The following is a 14464-nucleotide window of genomic DNA, read 5'->3' on the forward strand; positions in this document are numbered from 1 at the left end:
AACACGGCAAACATCATCGAGCGCTCAGCAGGGGAAGCGATTACGCTGCAACATGTTGCAAGGGGAGGAGTTTGCGCACGGCTGCAACCCAGTTTAGCTCACCGAGGTTCCAAGGCTTTAATTTTTAGCTGAATGTTTCGCATTTTATCTTTATTTTATGGTAAATAAAATTGGGAGTGTTTACAAAAATTCCCATAAACTAATTAGTTACAAATACACGGATGTCAAAACCGAAATAAGAGGGATATAACTAGAAATGTGTCATTTAAATTAAGTTCTTTATAAAGCAATTTTAGTTTAATAATTTGATCGCTTAAGTTTAAATATAACAGCTCTAAATTGCTGTTACATTTTTTTAATGAGCTAACATTAAAAATAAAGCTATAAGGCTTTTACCTTCTGAATCTGAATATAATTTTTTGAACTAAAAGCTTTTTGCAACGATTTTTATCAGTTATCAGTTTTTATATAAAAATTTTTAATTGCTTATGTGGTTCATTTGACCTCTCATTCATTTCGGAGAAACGGTTCTTATCCCATTTAATGATAAAGCATTGGCGAAATGTATTTATATTTTATTAAATATTAAAAACACTTCGGTAATTATTTATTTTCTTGATCTGGCATTAAAAATTTTAAAAAAGAATACCTATTTATTTACACCTTTTTATTTTCATAATATTTATCAGTAAAATACGTATGCTATTTTAAATATTCCTAGGTTAATATTGCAATACCAAGTATTTAGTTTAGCTAGATCAGTAAACAAAACATGGTTAACAATTTCGTTACCAAATTAATTATTTATTTCATAAAGTGACTGACAAATAATATAGTCCTTGCAAAATCAACTGTATTTTAATAATAATTAAAAAAATCAAAGAATATGTAGATAAATATAAAATATTAAGAAAATTTTAACCTATGCCATTTTCAACAGCATTTTCAAAACTATTCCTGAAAACTAAAATTCTAATATAAATTAGTTCATGTACAATTCTAAGACGTTATTTTGAATATTTATGTATATTTAGTCTACGAATTGTTCCAAGTTAAGGATTAAAAAAGGAATTTGCAGTTGCTTTGAAGAAAAAAAGATTGATAAATGAATAAGGAGGTCAAACCCGAATGAATGGCAAACAAAAATGAATAAATAATATTTTGATTACGCTTCATTGCTGGCTAATTTCAAATCGGTGATTCCCCTGTCTGTCGTTTGGCCCCCGAAATGCATGCCACATTGGGTGGCAGTTAAGCCCGGCTCCTTGGCAATTAAAACGAACAATGAAATTTCGCAGTTTTCATTCGCCAAAAGCGAGGAACCGACCAAAATACCCGATCTTCCATATAGGACAGTCACATAGGGCCAGCACTATATCCAATTCGCGTAGGTGGAGCACCGACTTATGTAATACTCGATTTTTTGCTGCTCGTGCTATATTTGTTTTTGTTTTTCGTTTATTTGTTGTTGTTGCTGTTGTTGCGATGGACTGAGGAAATGCGCAAGAGAGACGGGTAGTTGCAACATGTTCGATTGCAGGGCGTTGGAAAAAAGTTAACTGCTGTAAACAGCGCAGGCCTTACAGAGAGAGAAAATGGGGCCAACTCGGAATGAGAGCGAGCGCGAGTCCTGGCGAGAGACTTCGGCAAATGCCGGCCACGTGACATTGTTGCACTTCCTGGCCGCGCGCCTGTGTGTGTGTGTGGGCGCCTGATAAGCTTGCAACGAAGCTATTAATCAAAACAGAATCAAAAAATCCGCTTCGCTGTGTGCGTGCGAGAGAGAAACACGTGCCGGCCCAGTTAACAGAGGTCCTTTGACAGCGCTCTGCTAGCAACGCCGGTTGGCAACAGCAAACGTTGGTTGGTGGAAAACTTTCCACTCGGGCTCTCTAATAATAGATTTTATCATTGCCCAGTAAATCGAGTCGGTTTATTTACTTCGTGTAATTAATGCCTGTCTGCTGTGCGATTTTAAGGTGGTTTAATCGGGCGATTAGGTGGCTAGCCGCTAGTATCAATTGGCCATTTCGCAATTTGCATTTTGTGATAATCCATTTTCATATTGCTTGTCATTCCCGTTGGGGCAATGAGGCCGTATCGTGCCCCCTTCTCGCGGCAAATTAAGTCGATTGCAAGAGTCTCAAATGTATTCCGGCTTTAGTGCTCAGCTTGTTTGTCCAACACTTGGCACGCACACGCAGCTCCGCATGTACAGTGATCACCCTGTAATCGAGATCGTAGCGAAAGTTTATCTATAATGCATTTTTATTAAATTGTTTGTTAATTTTCCAAACTCACCTATTATTAACGTAAAATTGCCTAATCACATACTACATTTTTACTATCTGTAATGAATTCAGTTAATCTTGACTTTAATGTAAAGATTGTCTCTTTAAAAATATATATATTTTCGATTTCTAAAGCACAGTTAATAGAGTACCCACTGTATGTGGCTGTGTCCTTGTACTTTTACATAATAAATCAAACCCCACCGAATGGAAAGGAAATGAAAGTAAGGCAAGGAAAAGGAAGAGGAAGCGAAAGAAAAGCCACTGCGGAAAGCCAAGAAAAGAAAAGTGCATTTGCACGCTAACAGAAGCTGTTACCATTTCACTGATAAGAGCCGGCAAGCGCGAACAGCTGTTCGGGAAAATTCTCGGAGAGAAAGCAGCCAGGATATCGAGAGCATTTCTCTTCGCTGTAAACGGGCACTGTAAAGGCGGCCAGTTGTTGACTGGGAACTAAGCCAATTGCACAATGTGGGCCGAAGTTGATGTCGTGTTGCTGCTGTTGCTGCTGCTGCTGCTGTGTGTGTTGCAACACGAGCAACTACAAGTGCAACTACACAACCCTTCGACTGCAAGGACTTCGGCAGCAACGAGCATGTATATGTATTCCACCGAACCCACCATGTACTGCGTTTATGTGTTGCTGCTGCTTTTGCCTTTGCCGCTGCTGCTGCCGCCGTGCTGCGACTGCTGCTGCTGCTGCTGCGTTTCGCTGGTGCTGCGACAGCAGAGTCGTTGCAACAATCGCAGCTTGCACATCCAGCAGCAGTCAGTTGGACGCGGCGGCTCCTTCAGCAAGGACGCACAGCTCACACAATCCCTTCGAAGGACATCAGCAGCGAGACATACCGAACGACCTGCCACAACATTCCAATTCAAATCCAATCCAATCCAGACTTTGAAGTCCTGTAAAGCGTTTTACATTCCGCTTACATAAATGCTAGAACGCTGTAAAAATCGGCGCTAGAAACGCCAATTAGCCAGGCATGTTAGCCATGTTTTAGTCGGTTCTTTTCGCGCTTGACTTGTTTTGCAACTGTGTGCGTACGTTTGAGTGTGCGAGTGCCGCCCGATTTTGTTTGTCCTTTTTTTTCTGTTGGTGTCTCTCCGAGTGCCGTTTTAAGCCAAGATACTAGAGACATACTAGCGACTAGCTAATACATATTAACTTGTTGTGCCAGCGTTTTGTGTGTGCCTCCAGTCAGCCTCTGAGTGCATTTTCATTAAAGTCAACAAGTTGCAGCCGCATAAGGTCAAATAAAAGCAGGTGAGTCTGTGTTCCCGGCCACCAAGAGCCAGGTTTTGCTATATAGAGTTACCTTAAGTGCAGGTAATATGCTCTTCTGAGAGCAGATTTTGTGTTGCTCAAATTATATTAAGTGGTTTTGTGGAATATGTTAAGGGCACAGATACAAGACCTGTATTAAAAAAACATATATGTTGCTATTTTTCTTTGTAGAAATATTTATTTCAATTAAGTCGTTAAAAATTTTATAAAGTGGTTTTTAAAAATATTCCAAGTGCTTTCTCACTATGTGCAATCATTAATGAAGTATGTCTTTATCAATTAGGTTTTACATTTAAAAATGTAAGATAGGTTCAAAAACGTTAGGGTTTCCAAGATTTTAATTATACATTATTTAGTGCCTTTAAATATTTGAGTAAGTGTCCAAGAAATTAAAAAATATGCTACTGCAAGAAAAATCATAAGGATTATTCTGATAACATACTTTAAAATTATTTATCCATTCACATCAGTACATACATATGTATAAAATACATTATATCAATCTGACCAAACTTACCTTAATTAATTCCTATAACATTTATAAAAAATGTAATCATAAAATTTACTGGCAAAATTAAGATACACCTAATTTAAAAGTCCTGACGTCCGTAAAATATTTTTCCAAACCACATTGAGATGTGTTATATTTTTATATATTATATGGAATAAAATATGGAAAATTTAAATTTATAAGTAGTGCGTCTGGATCCGCCATAACAACAAAATCTTATAAAACTTTTAACTATCAAATTAAATTACAACCAAATTAAAGTTGGCTGAGAACAATTCAAATTTCAGTTTCTTATTCTTTTATTAGCAAATATCAGTTTACTTCATCTGTATTTGATTCAGTTTATTCAGAAGTTCACCCAACCAAGGCCAATTGCAAACTGGCTAATCCGTGTTACCAATTTATATTCAATAATATATTTGAGTAATCTTACATCTCCCCCGGCCAACATAAATTTTGGTAGATTTGGTTTTTAAAGGCACCCAAAAATATTTTGACAAATTATGAGGTAGGAATGTGTAGTAAATATTTCCAGAGATTAAATGACAAGTCCACAGGGAAAATATATCTACGCTCTTAATGATCCTTTGTAATAACTACAAATCTGTTGGCCGGGTGCATCCTGGCCGTGTCCTGGCCATGTCCTCAATTTCGTTGAGTTACAAAAGGTTGAAGTAAGTAAGCAAACCGGTAGGAATCGAGTAATCGCTCTCAGGGGCATAGTTTAATATTGGATTTGTAATGGAAATCAATATTGCCCGAGGAAAATTTATGCAGAGGCCAACAAAGAAAGCAACCCATTCAAATTGAACCGGGCCAATAAAATTGCAGTGCGAAGTTTGCGTCCGAGTTTGATTTGAGTTGTGCTGAATCGTCAGCCTTGGCATTGCCAATTTCATTAGGGGCTATAAAGGGAAAGAGTCCGCTTGTAATTGCAATTAGTTTTATCGTAACTTGCAGTTAAATAATCAAAACATTTTCCCAAGCTTCCGTCATCCTGCCCCTTCCCCTGCCCCTGCCCCATCGTCCGTCCACCGAAAACTCTTTGTAATGCAAAACTTTTTAATCCGACGCCTTGGTTTGTTTACACGAACTGCCAGCGCCCCGCCCACTGCGCCCCCCGATCCCTATCCACACTCAGACAATAACAACAACGTTGACAATAAAAACAGGATTGACAGGATACACCCCAGGAGGTCGATACGCTTAATACCCTTGTGCGAAAAATACCTAAAAATAGATGGAAAGCTACTTTCGGTAGAAATTATGACGCAGATTATTTAAGACAGTTATTCATATGATATTAATTAAATTAACATTAAAAGCAAACCATATAAAAATTTTATTTAAATGAAAAAATGTGCACTCGATAGATGCAAGAGTATATAATATTTAAGTTAAGTTTATTCAAGTTATTATCTATATCGCGAGTCTATACACTCCCGATTTCTTCCCAATCCTTTTAGAATAGAAGCTCTAATTTGATTTACTCTAATTTTTTGTTTCATAATAACTTTAATAAACTTAACTTAATTTTTATGATGATTTGGCAAAATTTTATTTTTAAATGTCATTAGATTAATAGATACATCTCATTCTCTTCGTAGACGTAATTTTCTAGAAAAAAGATGATGAAGAAAATCTTTAAATATTTTTAATGTCGCTTTGTCGTTTGTTTAATACAACTGCTTATTCTGAAAAAAAAGTGCTTACCAAAGTTACTAGTTTTACTTCATAAAACAGCACTAGTTCGTCTGCATTTTCCTGAGAGTCTTGTAAAGTTTTTGTTGCAGCCGTGAGACCCCCTTTCAGGGTATGAAAATAAGAAAAATTTGCATATTTACACAAGACAATTTACACACTCTCCCAGTCGGCTGACTGAGTGACTGACTGAAGGGCCCCATGCGAGGCAGGGACGCAGTTTTCCAGCGGAGGTCGGGGCATGCGGGATTGAGTGGGTGGATTGAGGTTATTTTGTAAATTGTGTGTAAGCCGAACTGCTGCGACTGCAGCCTGATGAACAGCCAGTGCCAGAACGGTTACAAAAGTCCAACAAGTTGGGAGGTGGGAAAAGTTGGGGAAGTCGGGGAAAATATGGGCAAAATATGGGTGGGAGTAAGAGAGGGGTTGGTTGGGGCCAAAGGGCGGTCTGTAAGGGATGACAAGGACAAGTGAAGTGAAGTGTCGAGATGGAGCTGCACTGGCTGCTCGTGTTGTTGTGCGGCATGAATTGGGGATATATATATATATGTATGAATGCTAGTGCTCACAATGCCACAACATACGGAAGTAATTCGATTTTGTTGGCAGAATGATGATGATGGCCCATGCCCCCAGTGACAGACAGCCTCGTAGAAATCCCAGTGCCATAACCCCATACAGATGCAGAAACCATAGAGAACCCACTGAGTTCCACAGGATGGCAGCATTTCGAGCACATTAAAAACAACTTAATATCTGTGTTGTGTATTTTATTGGGTCTCTTTCCGGTGTCGAGCCCATTATGAGGCATTTCCCAGCAAAGTAATTTAATTATTTATTTACAACATGGAAATTAACAAACATAACTCGGTCGGTGTACGGGCGACACATTGTGCAAATTATGCAATATCAACATTGCATAAGATGGGATTGCCGAAGGTGGATCAAGGGGGGAAACGGACGCACATGTGCTGTGGTTGGGGTTTTTACAAATTTCATTTCCATGCACTCGACAATTACAGCATTTAATGTTTTTACACTTTATTGTCATTAACAGATTTTATTCTATGGTTGTGTGTATATTTTCACGCGATTACGTGTGTTTTTGGCCGTGTTTACAAGTGTTCATATGTGCATATGTGGCTTGGCTAAATCAGAAATAGTCATAATACAGTATTATGGGCTATTTGTTGAGTGCACATTAGATAAAAGCTACGGCGAAAGCATCTAAATCAACTGCGCTAATTTATTACAAATTAACGAAACATAAAAAGTGCGGACTGTAAATGGACCTTATGCAATTAAATGTTTTACAGAAAGTGTGAGTAAATTGGCAAATATGGATATATGAATAATTCATTTTATTGTTCGTAATATTTGATATTTGTGCTAAGAACTTGGAAGAGTAACAAGGTCGAAGCTTCTAACTTTAATTGAATCGTGGCAAATTACCAATATTTTTATATAAGCCAAGTTGCTTGCGTAATTAGTTTAGTTGCCAATTTATTGCCTAATCTAGGATTAGACCAACTTTCGCACTTGAGTTCGGAGTAAAATGTTACACCACAAAAGAAATGCTCAAAAGTCACGGATAGTTAAGCGCTAATGCCACAAAGTAATTCAAAACTTAAAGCGCACTTTTCGGGGCACTCGAAGCGGTTTTATTTGAGTTTTCCAGTAACTCTGGCATGTTTCTAATGCTTTTGTGCCAGTAAGTCTGTGCCTAGCACTAACAGGAAAAAGTTGAGTAAAATGAAATGAATGCACAAAGCCCTTTTTTGTTTGAATTGTCTGCAGTTTGCTATCCCAGCACGCCCTTTGACCTTGTAAGCTGCTCTTAAATTTTGCAGTGACAGTCAAACGAAAAGTGAAATATTTCAATGAAATAATTTTCGAATCAAATAATTTTCAAGCAGTGCCAAAATTGATCGAGATTATTATATATGGGCTATAACTGCACTTTAAAATATTATTTCAGATTGCCTATCTGCGAATTGGAAACAAAATTTCTTGCAATAAAAATGCAGACACTTTAAACTCGAATCGCACATTTAACCTTAGGCCAATAATGATACCAGAAGTCTCTCTAATTCCATTTGAATTGGGAATAAGACCATTGGAGATATGCAAATATTTGGCTTATAATTGCCAACCAATTTATCGGTTTGCTTGGACACCTCAACTGTATACACTTTTCAAGTTATATATATATATTTCTTTCTTGCTTGTCGTCTTGCCTTCTGCCTGCCTTTTTTCGACAAACAATTAGTGTGCCAAGCCACAAATTGTTAAATGAATTTCTGTGCACAACTTTTCGGCCAGATGAAGATGAAGATTTTACAATCCAGTCGGCTCTTACATAAGACTGCCAAAATGCAGCTCAATACTTGCAGCTCGGCTGCCAATTAAAGGAGACAAAAATGTCTTTACTAAGCCAGTTGCTTCATAATTGCTTCAATTTAAAAATGCATGAAAAGTATTTGCCCAAATGCTCAAAAATGCTCAAAGTAATAAAATGACTCGGACAGAACTCAAGACAGATCGGGTTCAAGGGTGGGCTATATTCTGGCTATATGTGCACATATAGAAGGACAGAGAGTTGAATTTGTAAAATTGCGTAAAATGCCTCGACTTGGCTTGGCTAACATTTTGATTACCTAATGCCCATGAGCAGTTTTATTAGGCCTGTGGTTTTGCTCCTTCGATATTTAGTATTTTTCTCGGACAGCAAACGCCTGCATCAATATTTAATTTCATTACAAGCCAAAGAAGCCGAAAGAGCATCAACAATGCCACAGCACGACATGGCATTTGATAAATTATTTAAAATATCCACATCCAGCACTTGGGTGAAACGCATCCGTATCCACATCCGCATCCGCATCCTTTGCTCCTGGTCAAAGACTATTAGATGCGTTGTATCTCAGTCGGCTCGATTAGTTGGACACATTGAGTGCCTGTAAATACCGTTCAACTACAGTGAAGCTACGCTAGGTTCGATGATCACTTGCTCGGTTGCGATATAACTAAATATAAACACTCTAACTTTGAAAATTACCTGCTTAATGGGGCACAAAGTTCTTTTGTTTTAAGCCAAAATATTTATGAAACTTCCTGTGTGTAGGGCTTAATCAAAAAAGGAATAAATGGATAGAATAAATTCCTGTTTAAGTTTTTAGGTATCTCTACTAGCTATTTTGACTGTATGTGTCCTTTCGTCCAATTCATTCTGTCTGCGTTTCTGCTCCATTTACACCTTTGGGTTTTTGGGGTGTAAAACCATTGGCCCGGCCTTATCCAATTTTACACAATTTTAAGCACTTGGCCACGAGCTGGTCCGGCTTTAAACTGCAGTCCAGTGGATTCCAGTGGAGACCAGTCCAGTCCAGTCCACTCCAATCGAATCCTAGCAGACGCCAGAGACACGGCCAAGTGCATTTTATGTTCAGGCAGCAGACTGCCCTCCATTCTAGCCGCTTTTTACGTGGCAGTGGTATCCCCATTTAGCCCACTGCTCTTGGCCCGTTCTGTTCTCGTCCTTGTTCTGGGACACAGGACATGAGCACCCTGTGCGCCTGCTTAAAATGATAACGTTGAAAACGCTGGCCCGTCTACACAAGACAAATGTGCGCTATTGAGGCGTGAAAATATTCTACTATAAACACACAATACAGCAGCGGCCAAATCTGAAGGATTGTGCATGGGTTTAAATGAATAGGAAAATCGCTCTAGTCCTGGCAAGGATGTGAAACAATTTAAATGAGTGCCTTAAGAAAATACTTGAAACGATGATAAGTTACCCTTATAAAAGGTACATTAAATAAAGAACAAACATAAATCTTATTTTTTAACCAATTAGAATGGTAACATAATATGTTGATATATGTGTGCTATTTTTTCGACCACCATTACGCCTAAACATGTGAGATGCGAAAACCCTTTTCCATATCCCCATGTTTTTCCTTTAAGCCGTGTGTAATTTGCCGTGTAAAAATGTGGGTGGCTCGCTGTTTATTTATGGCCTTGCCCGGCGACTTCTTAAATTATCTATGGAAATGGCTAAAGGCAACCGCTAAACTGGACGCTAAGTCGACACTGATTATGGATTTACCACCAGCAGAGACTTCGAAGTCGGAGAACCACTGAGAAACACCAAAAAGGACGAAAAACTCCCTCGAGACATGGCAAAATGTGAGACGCAGCGGCGCCGAAGAAGTATAAATATTCCTTGCTCCTTAGCTGGCGAACTTGAATGTGTCAGAAAAAAGGACATTGTTTCTTTTGCCTACGAATTGCATTTCGAAGGCCTGCAGTGCTAACTCCTTAGTGTTTCCGCAATTGAAAGATTATCTGTGTTATGGTAGACCAAGTGTGATCCCAACGATTCCTAAATTGCCCTTTTTTGGATACGATTATTATTGTTTTATTGCAATTATATGATATTCTTGGAAAATAATAATTGCAATGAAAAGTACAATAGGAAAATTTAATATACATATTTTTCTATAGTCTATATATATCAAATGATTCATAATAATGTATCACTAATATTATCATTTAATATTTATCACTTATTATTTGATTATTTATTCATAAAAATTATATTTTGATCATGACATTCAAGTAAACATTACTAAGAAATACTATAAAGAAGAATTGAATAGATTTTCTATAATGGTTTTTATATAAGCTATTTCCTGTTTTCTTATACTAGTCCAGCTATTTCTTGTCATGTAGCCCATTTTTCTTACTACCAAATTGTTCTGACACCCCTTTATTGCTGCAATACGATATAGAGATCCCAAGTTTTTCCAGCAAAAACTGAGCCATTTATTTAACTGTTTAGCACTTCGTATCGCTTTATGATCTGTTCGCATATTTATTCAACGACGGAATAGTTCACTGGTATAGAGTAAATTGTATGGAAATTCTCGGCAGACAGATTTCCCCTCCTTTCACCGCGACTTTCCCCCTATAAACGCTTTTGGTGTCGGCTGCCAGCCAAAAAAAAAAAACAGAAAAAAAAAAAGTGGAGCGACAACCGAAAAGAAAGAAAACAAGCTGGGAAAATAGGGGCAAAAAAAGGGCTCCAGTAAATGGCAGCAGCAGCCAGTAAGTAAATGCAAAACGAGCAGTTTTCCCGCATCAGGAAAAACAGCGGCGGCAGCAGACAGTGAAAGGGACGGGTATAGCAGCAGGAACAGAGACAGCACACACAGACGACGAAAGAGAAGGGTGCGGAAAACAGAAACAAGACCAGCGACCCAATTTCGCCAAGTAAAATCGCAGTTTTCATTAACCGCAATGCCAGACGACGGCGACAGGGGGGCTAAAAAAAAAGTGGGTGGCAGTTGGGCGGGAAAAGGCTGAGTGGGTGGCGCATCCTGGCTAGGAGCAAGGTACAGCAGCAAACTGTCGCGACAGTCGGCGCTGCTGTTAGAATTACAACAACCAGTGCCACTAGGTGGCTGCTTGATTGCCAGCGAAATGCCACATCGACACAGTGGTAGCTTGATAGAACATTTTGTGGCAGATATTGCGGGAGCTTATATCAATGGAAAAAAGAGAAAGTTTTGCGGACAAAAATTAAAGCAAGGATATATATCCTTAGGGTAAAGATACATACTTAGATTTAATAGTACAATTTAAAAGACTTTAAAGTCAGAAGATCCTTTGTCTAAAGAAAGCTTCTCTTCCAGGACTTTTCCTGCCACTTACTGTACTCTCAGCACAAAACCTTTGCCTTATTCACTGTGCACTCATGGCGTTCTGATTGCGTCCCTTTTCCGCCGTATTGCCATCTCTTTCGCTCTGCTCCTCGCCCGCTTGCCCTTTCATGTATCGCCGACCAGCTTTGTTTGCTTGGATTATTTATATAGTGGGTATCCCGATGATTTGTTGGTGTTAGCCATTCCGTTAGTTGTAAAACTTTGGCGAGACGCTGGATGGTGGCGGAAAATTCGGCTGGGCTCACCTTGCCCCGAAATTTAGCAAGTTTTCCCGCGAACTTTGAGCAAATGCCCTGGGCCGGTTTAAAGTTTTGGCGCCAGCACGGAAATTAAATGCCATCGATGGCTTGGCAAATGGCACAAGGATATTTCCGTTTAAAAAGAGTGGCCAATGAAAACGGAGAGAGCAAGAAAAAAACTTAAAATTGAAAGGATATCCTACGGTCAAGTGTTTGTCATTTGCAATTAATTTCCTTTTGACCAAACGGCATCTTCCGCCGCCCGTTTTGTGCTTTTCAATTAGCAAAACTCAAAGTTTTCCCGGCTCAGACTCAAGGCAAAGCGATTCCAATAATTTCCTGATGATTCCCTCCGATTCCCCAATCCCCCAAATCCACCGCCTCATCTAAGAATTTTGCTGCGCCTAAAAGCCAACTGCATTTTTTATTAGGCCAATTTAAACGAATTATCCCGGCCAGAGAAATCCCAGCTCATCCATATCCATGGGCACATCGATGTCCGGCACATTTATAAATAGCAAGCGACTCAAAAATGTTTTCCTTTTACTTTTAATGTCAGCAAAAAGGAGGGGACACACTATCTCTGAACTTCTTACATGGGCGGTGGGCTGAAAAAAAGGGGGGCTCAAATTCCCTACCCCCTTTGCCACTTCAATATCCTATTTATCGTGTGCGTTTGCTTGTGTAACCTTGCCAGGAGCCAACTGTCGCTGGCATATGCTAATGCCGGGAGGACGTACTCCGGCATCTCTGAGAGCACTGAGAGAAATTATGGTGTGGGTTAAGCATTTTATTTTAACAAAATAAAAATAAAAGTTTGTAGTACGAAAATGTGAACGAAACAGGTCGCTGGAAGCTAGTCTTTTGGATATTTAATATTTAAATATTACCGCTTACCTTTAGAAAAAAATCCTATCTATATCCTGAATTTCAAATTTCCAACTAAATAACAGTAGATAGATTCCTTAACTTTTCCTTGTATAGTTGTTTTGACTTATTTTCTTGCATTAGATTGTAATTTTAAACATCAGATTATAGATTTGCATATTACTTGAGAGGATGTAAGTGAAACTCACTCGTTTCTTGGCACAGTGTCGTCTCCTTTGGCCGTTTGGCAACAACTGCTAAATATGTATGCCAAATGCGATTTGCATATAACGTTTTGTGAAACGGTTTGCGAAGTAGTGGAAAATGAGGAGCGCAGCGCGGGCAGCGGGGCTCTGGCAACTGGCTACTGGCTACTACTGCCTGGTATTCCTTTTAGCCATGTTACGTTGGATTTTGACTCATTTTTCGTCTTTTTCGGAGGGACGGTTGGGGCGGGGGATTACCAGAAAGGCGGGCCATGACTGAACCGTTTGTGTGGCCGAACTTTGTGCAGCCACTGTGGATCAGGTATGCAAGTTTGAGCCCCTCCTGCGGATCCATCTCTGTGTTTACTGGTCTAACAACGGATTGTTGTCAGTTTTGATAGGCAAAGTAGGGGTGCACTTGAAGTTCAATGCGGTCAAATATGTATTTAATGTTGAAACTAGACAGAGATACCAATCAAAACAGGACATTAGTTGATAAAAGTAATTGCTCATCAAAAGGAAAACCACTTGAAAAGTAATATTAACAACATGAAAAATATATTTCAATTTAAGAAAAATATTTCTCCAATGAAAAATAATACTTTCAATATTAAGGTTTTTTCTTAGGTATAGTTACAATTTTTCTAAGTGTCCTTTATGGCACAGGAGTTTGGCCAGCAAGGATCTTCCCCCTGCCCTTTTAACTGCCCACCTGCAATTGAACTTCGCATTGAGGCGGAGATCGCGGGCGTGGCTTATTTACATGAAAATTAGACGGGAACACGATAGATTGGCCAACTGATTGGCCGTGGCGTAAACATCTCATTAAAATGCTAAAATCTTACATCACATGCATACAATTATGCTGGGCAAGAGCGATGCCAAATTTATTCATGCACAGCCAATCCAATCGGTTGGCAATCAAAATAACTTTCAATTCATTTGGCCAATATGAATGCGATTCGCATCGTCATCATCGATTATATACATTGCCAAATTGTCCGATTTATGACCAGTGGCAGAAGGCAGATTTAATCGAGATTTTAATATTGCTGAATATTTTTGCCAATCGGGAAATTGAATGAACTTTTAGCCAGTAGGCTTTAAGCATAAGATTTTTATGAAAACTACTTCTTTGAAAACAAAATTGTTACAAATCAAAGAAAATTATGAGCTAGAGTACCTTTTAGATATAGGAAATGTACCACCATTCCTTTAAATATAAAGAGTGCTTTGAGGTACGAATTGTAACTTAAGATACAATATAAATAAGAATGTTAGGGAATCGAATATGGATTGTTAAAGGGGAATCTTTGACTATTATTGAATTCCCGTTTTGAAGAGACCACTGTGCATGAGAAATTAGCCACGAATGCATTGTCGTAAAGGACGAAAGTATGCCCAGATCCGATCCGGGTCCAGGTCCCAGGTCCAGTTCCAAGTCCAAGACCAAGTCCAGGCCAAAGGCATTGTCGAAATTCTACCCACTCCGCTCTCTCGGAACTCTTTGGCCAAGTTGCACGATAGCGATAAATCTCCACCGAAAGTTGTATGTGTTGTGCGGGGTTGAAGGAGGCGGAATAAGGACGAGTGGGCACGGTGGTCCCCAGGATTGTGTAAAATATGCACAGC

The 14464-nt window shown here is 38.9% G+C and overlaps 1 protein-coding gene across 1 annotated transcript in view; it reads left to right on the plus strand.

The window, feature by feature from the left end:
* Positions 1-3085: 3085 nt before the first annotated feature.
* Positions 3086-14464, plus strand: part of LOC117143992 (sex determination protein fruitless-like) — a 30797-nt gene continuing 19418 nt past the window's right edge. The window contains exon 1 of the mRNA XM_033308939.1: positions 3086-3558. The gene's annotated coding sequence lies outside the window, so the exon portion shown is untranslated. The remainder of the gene's footprint in view (positions 3559-14464) is intronic.

Source organism: Drosophila mauritiana, chromosome 3R (assembly GCF_004382145.1).
Source record: "Drosophila mauritiana strain mau12 chromosome 3R, ASM438214v1, whole genome shotgun sequence".
NCBI lineage: Eukaryota > Metazoa > Arthropoda > Insecta > Diptera > Drosophilidae > Drosophila > Drosophila mauritiana.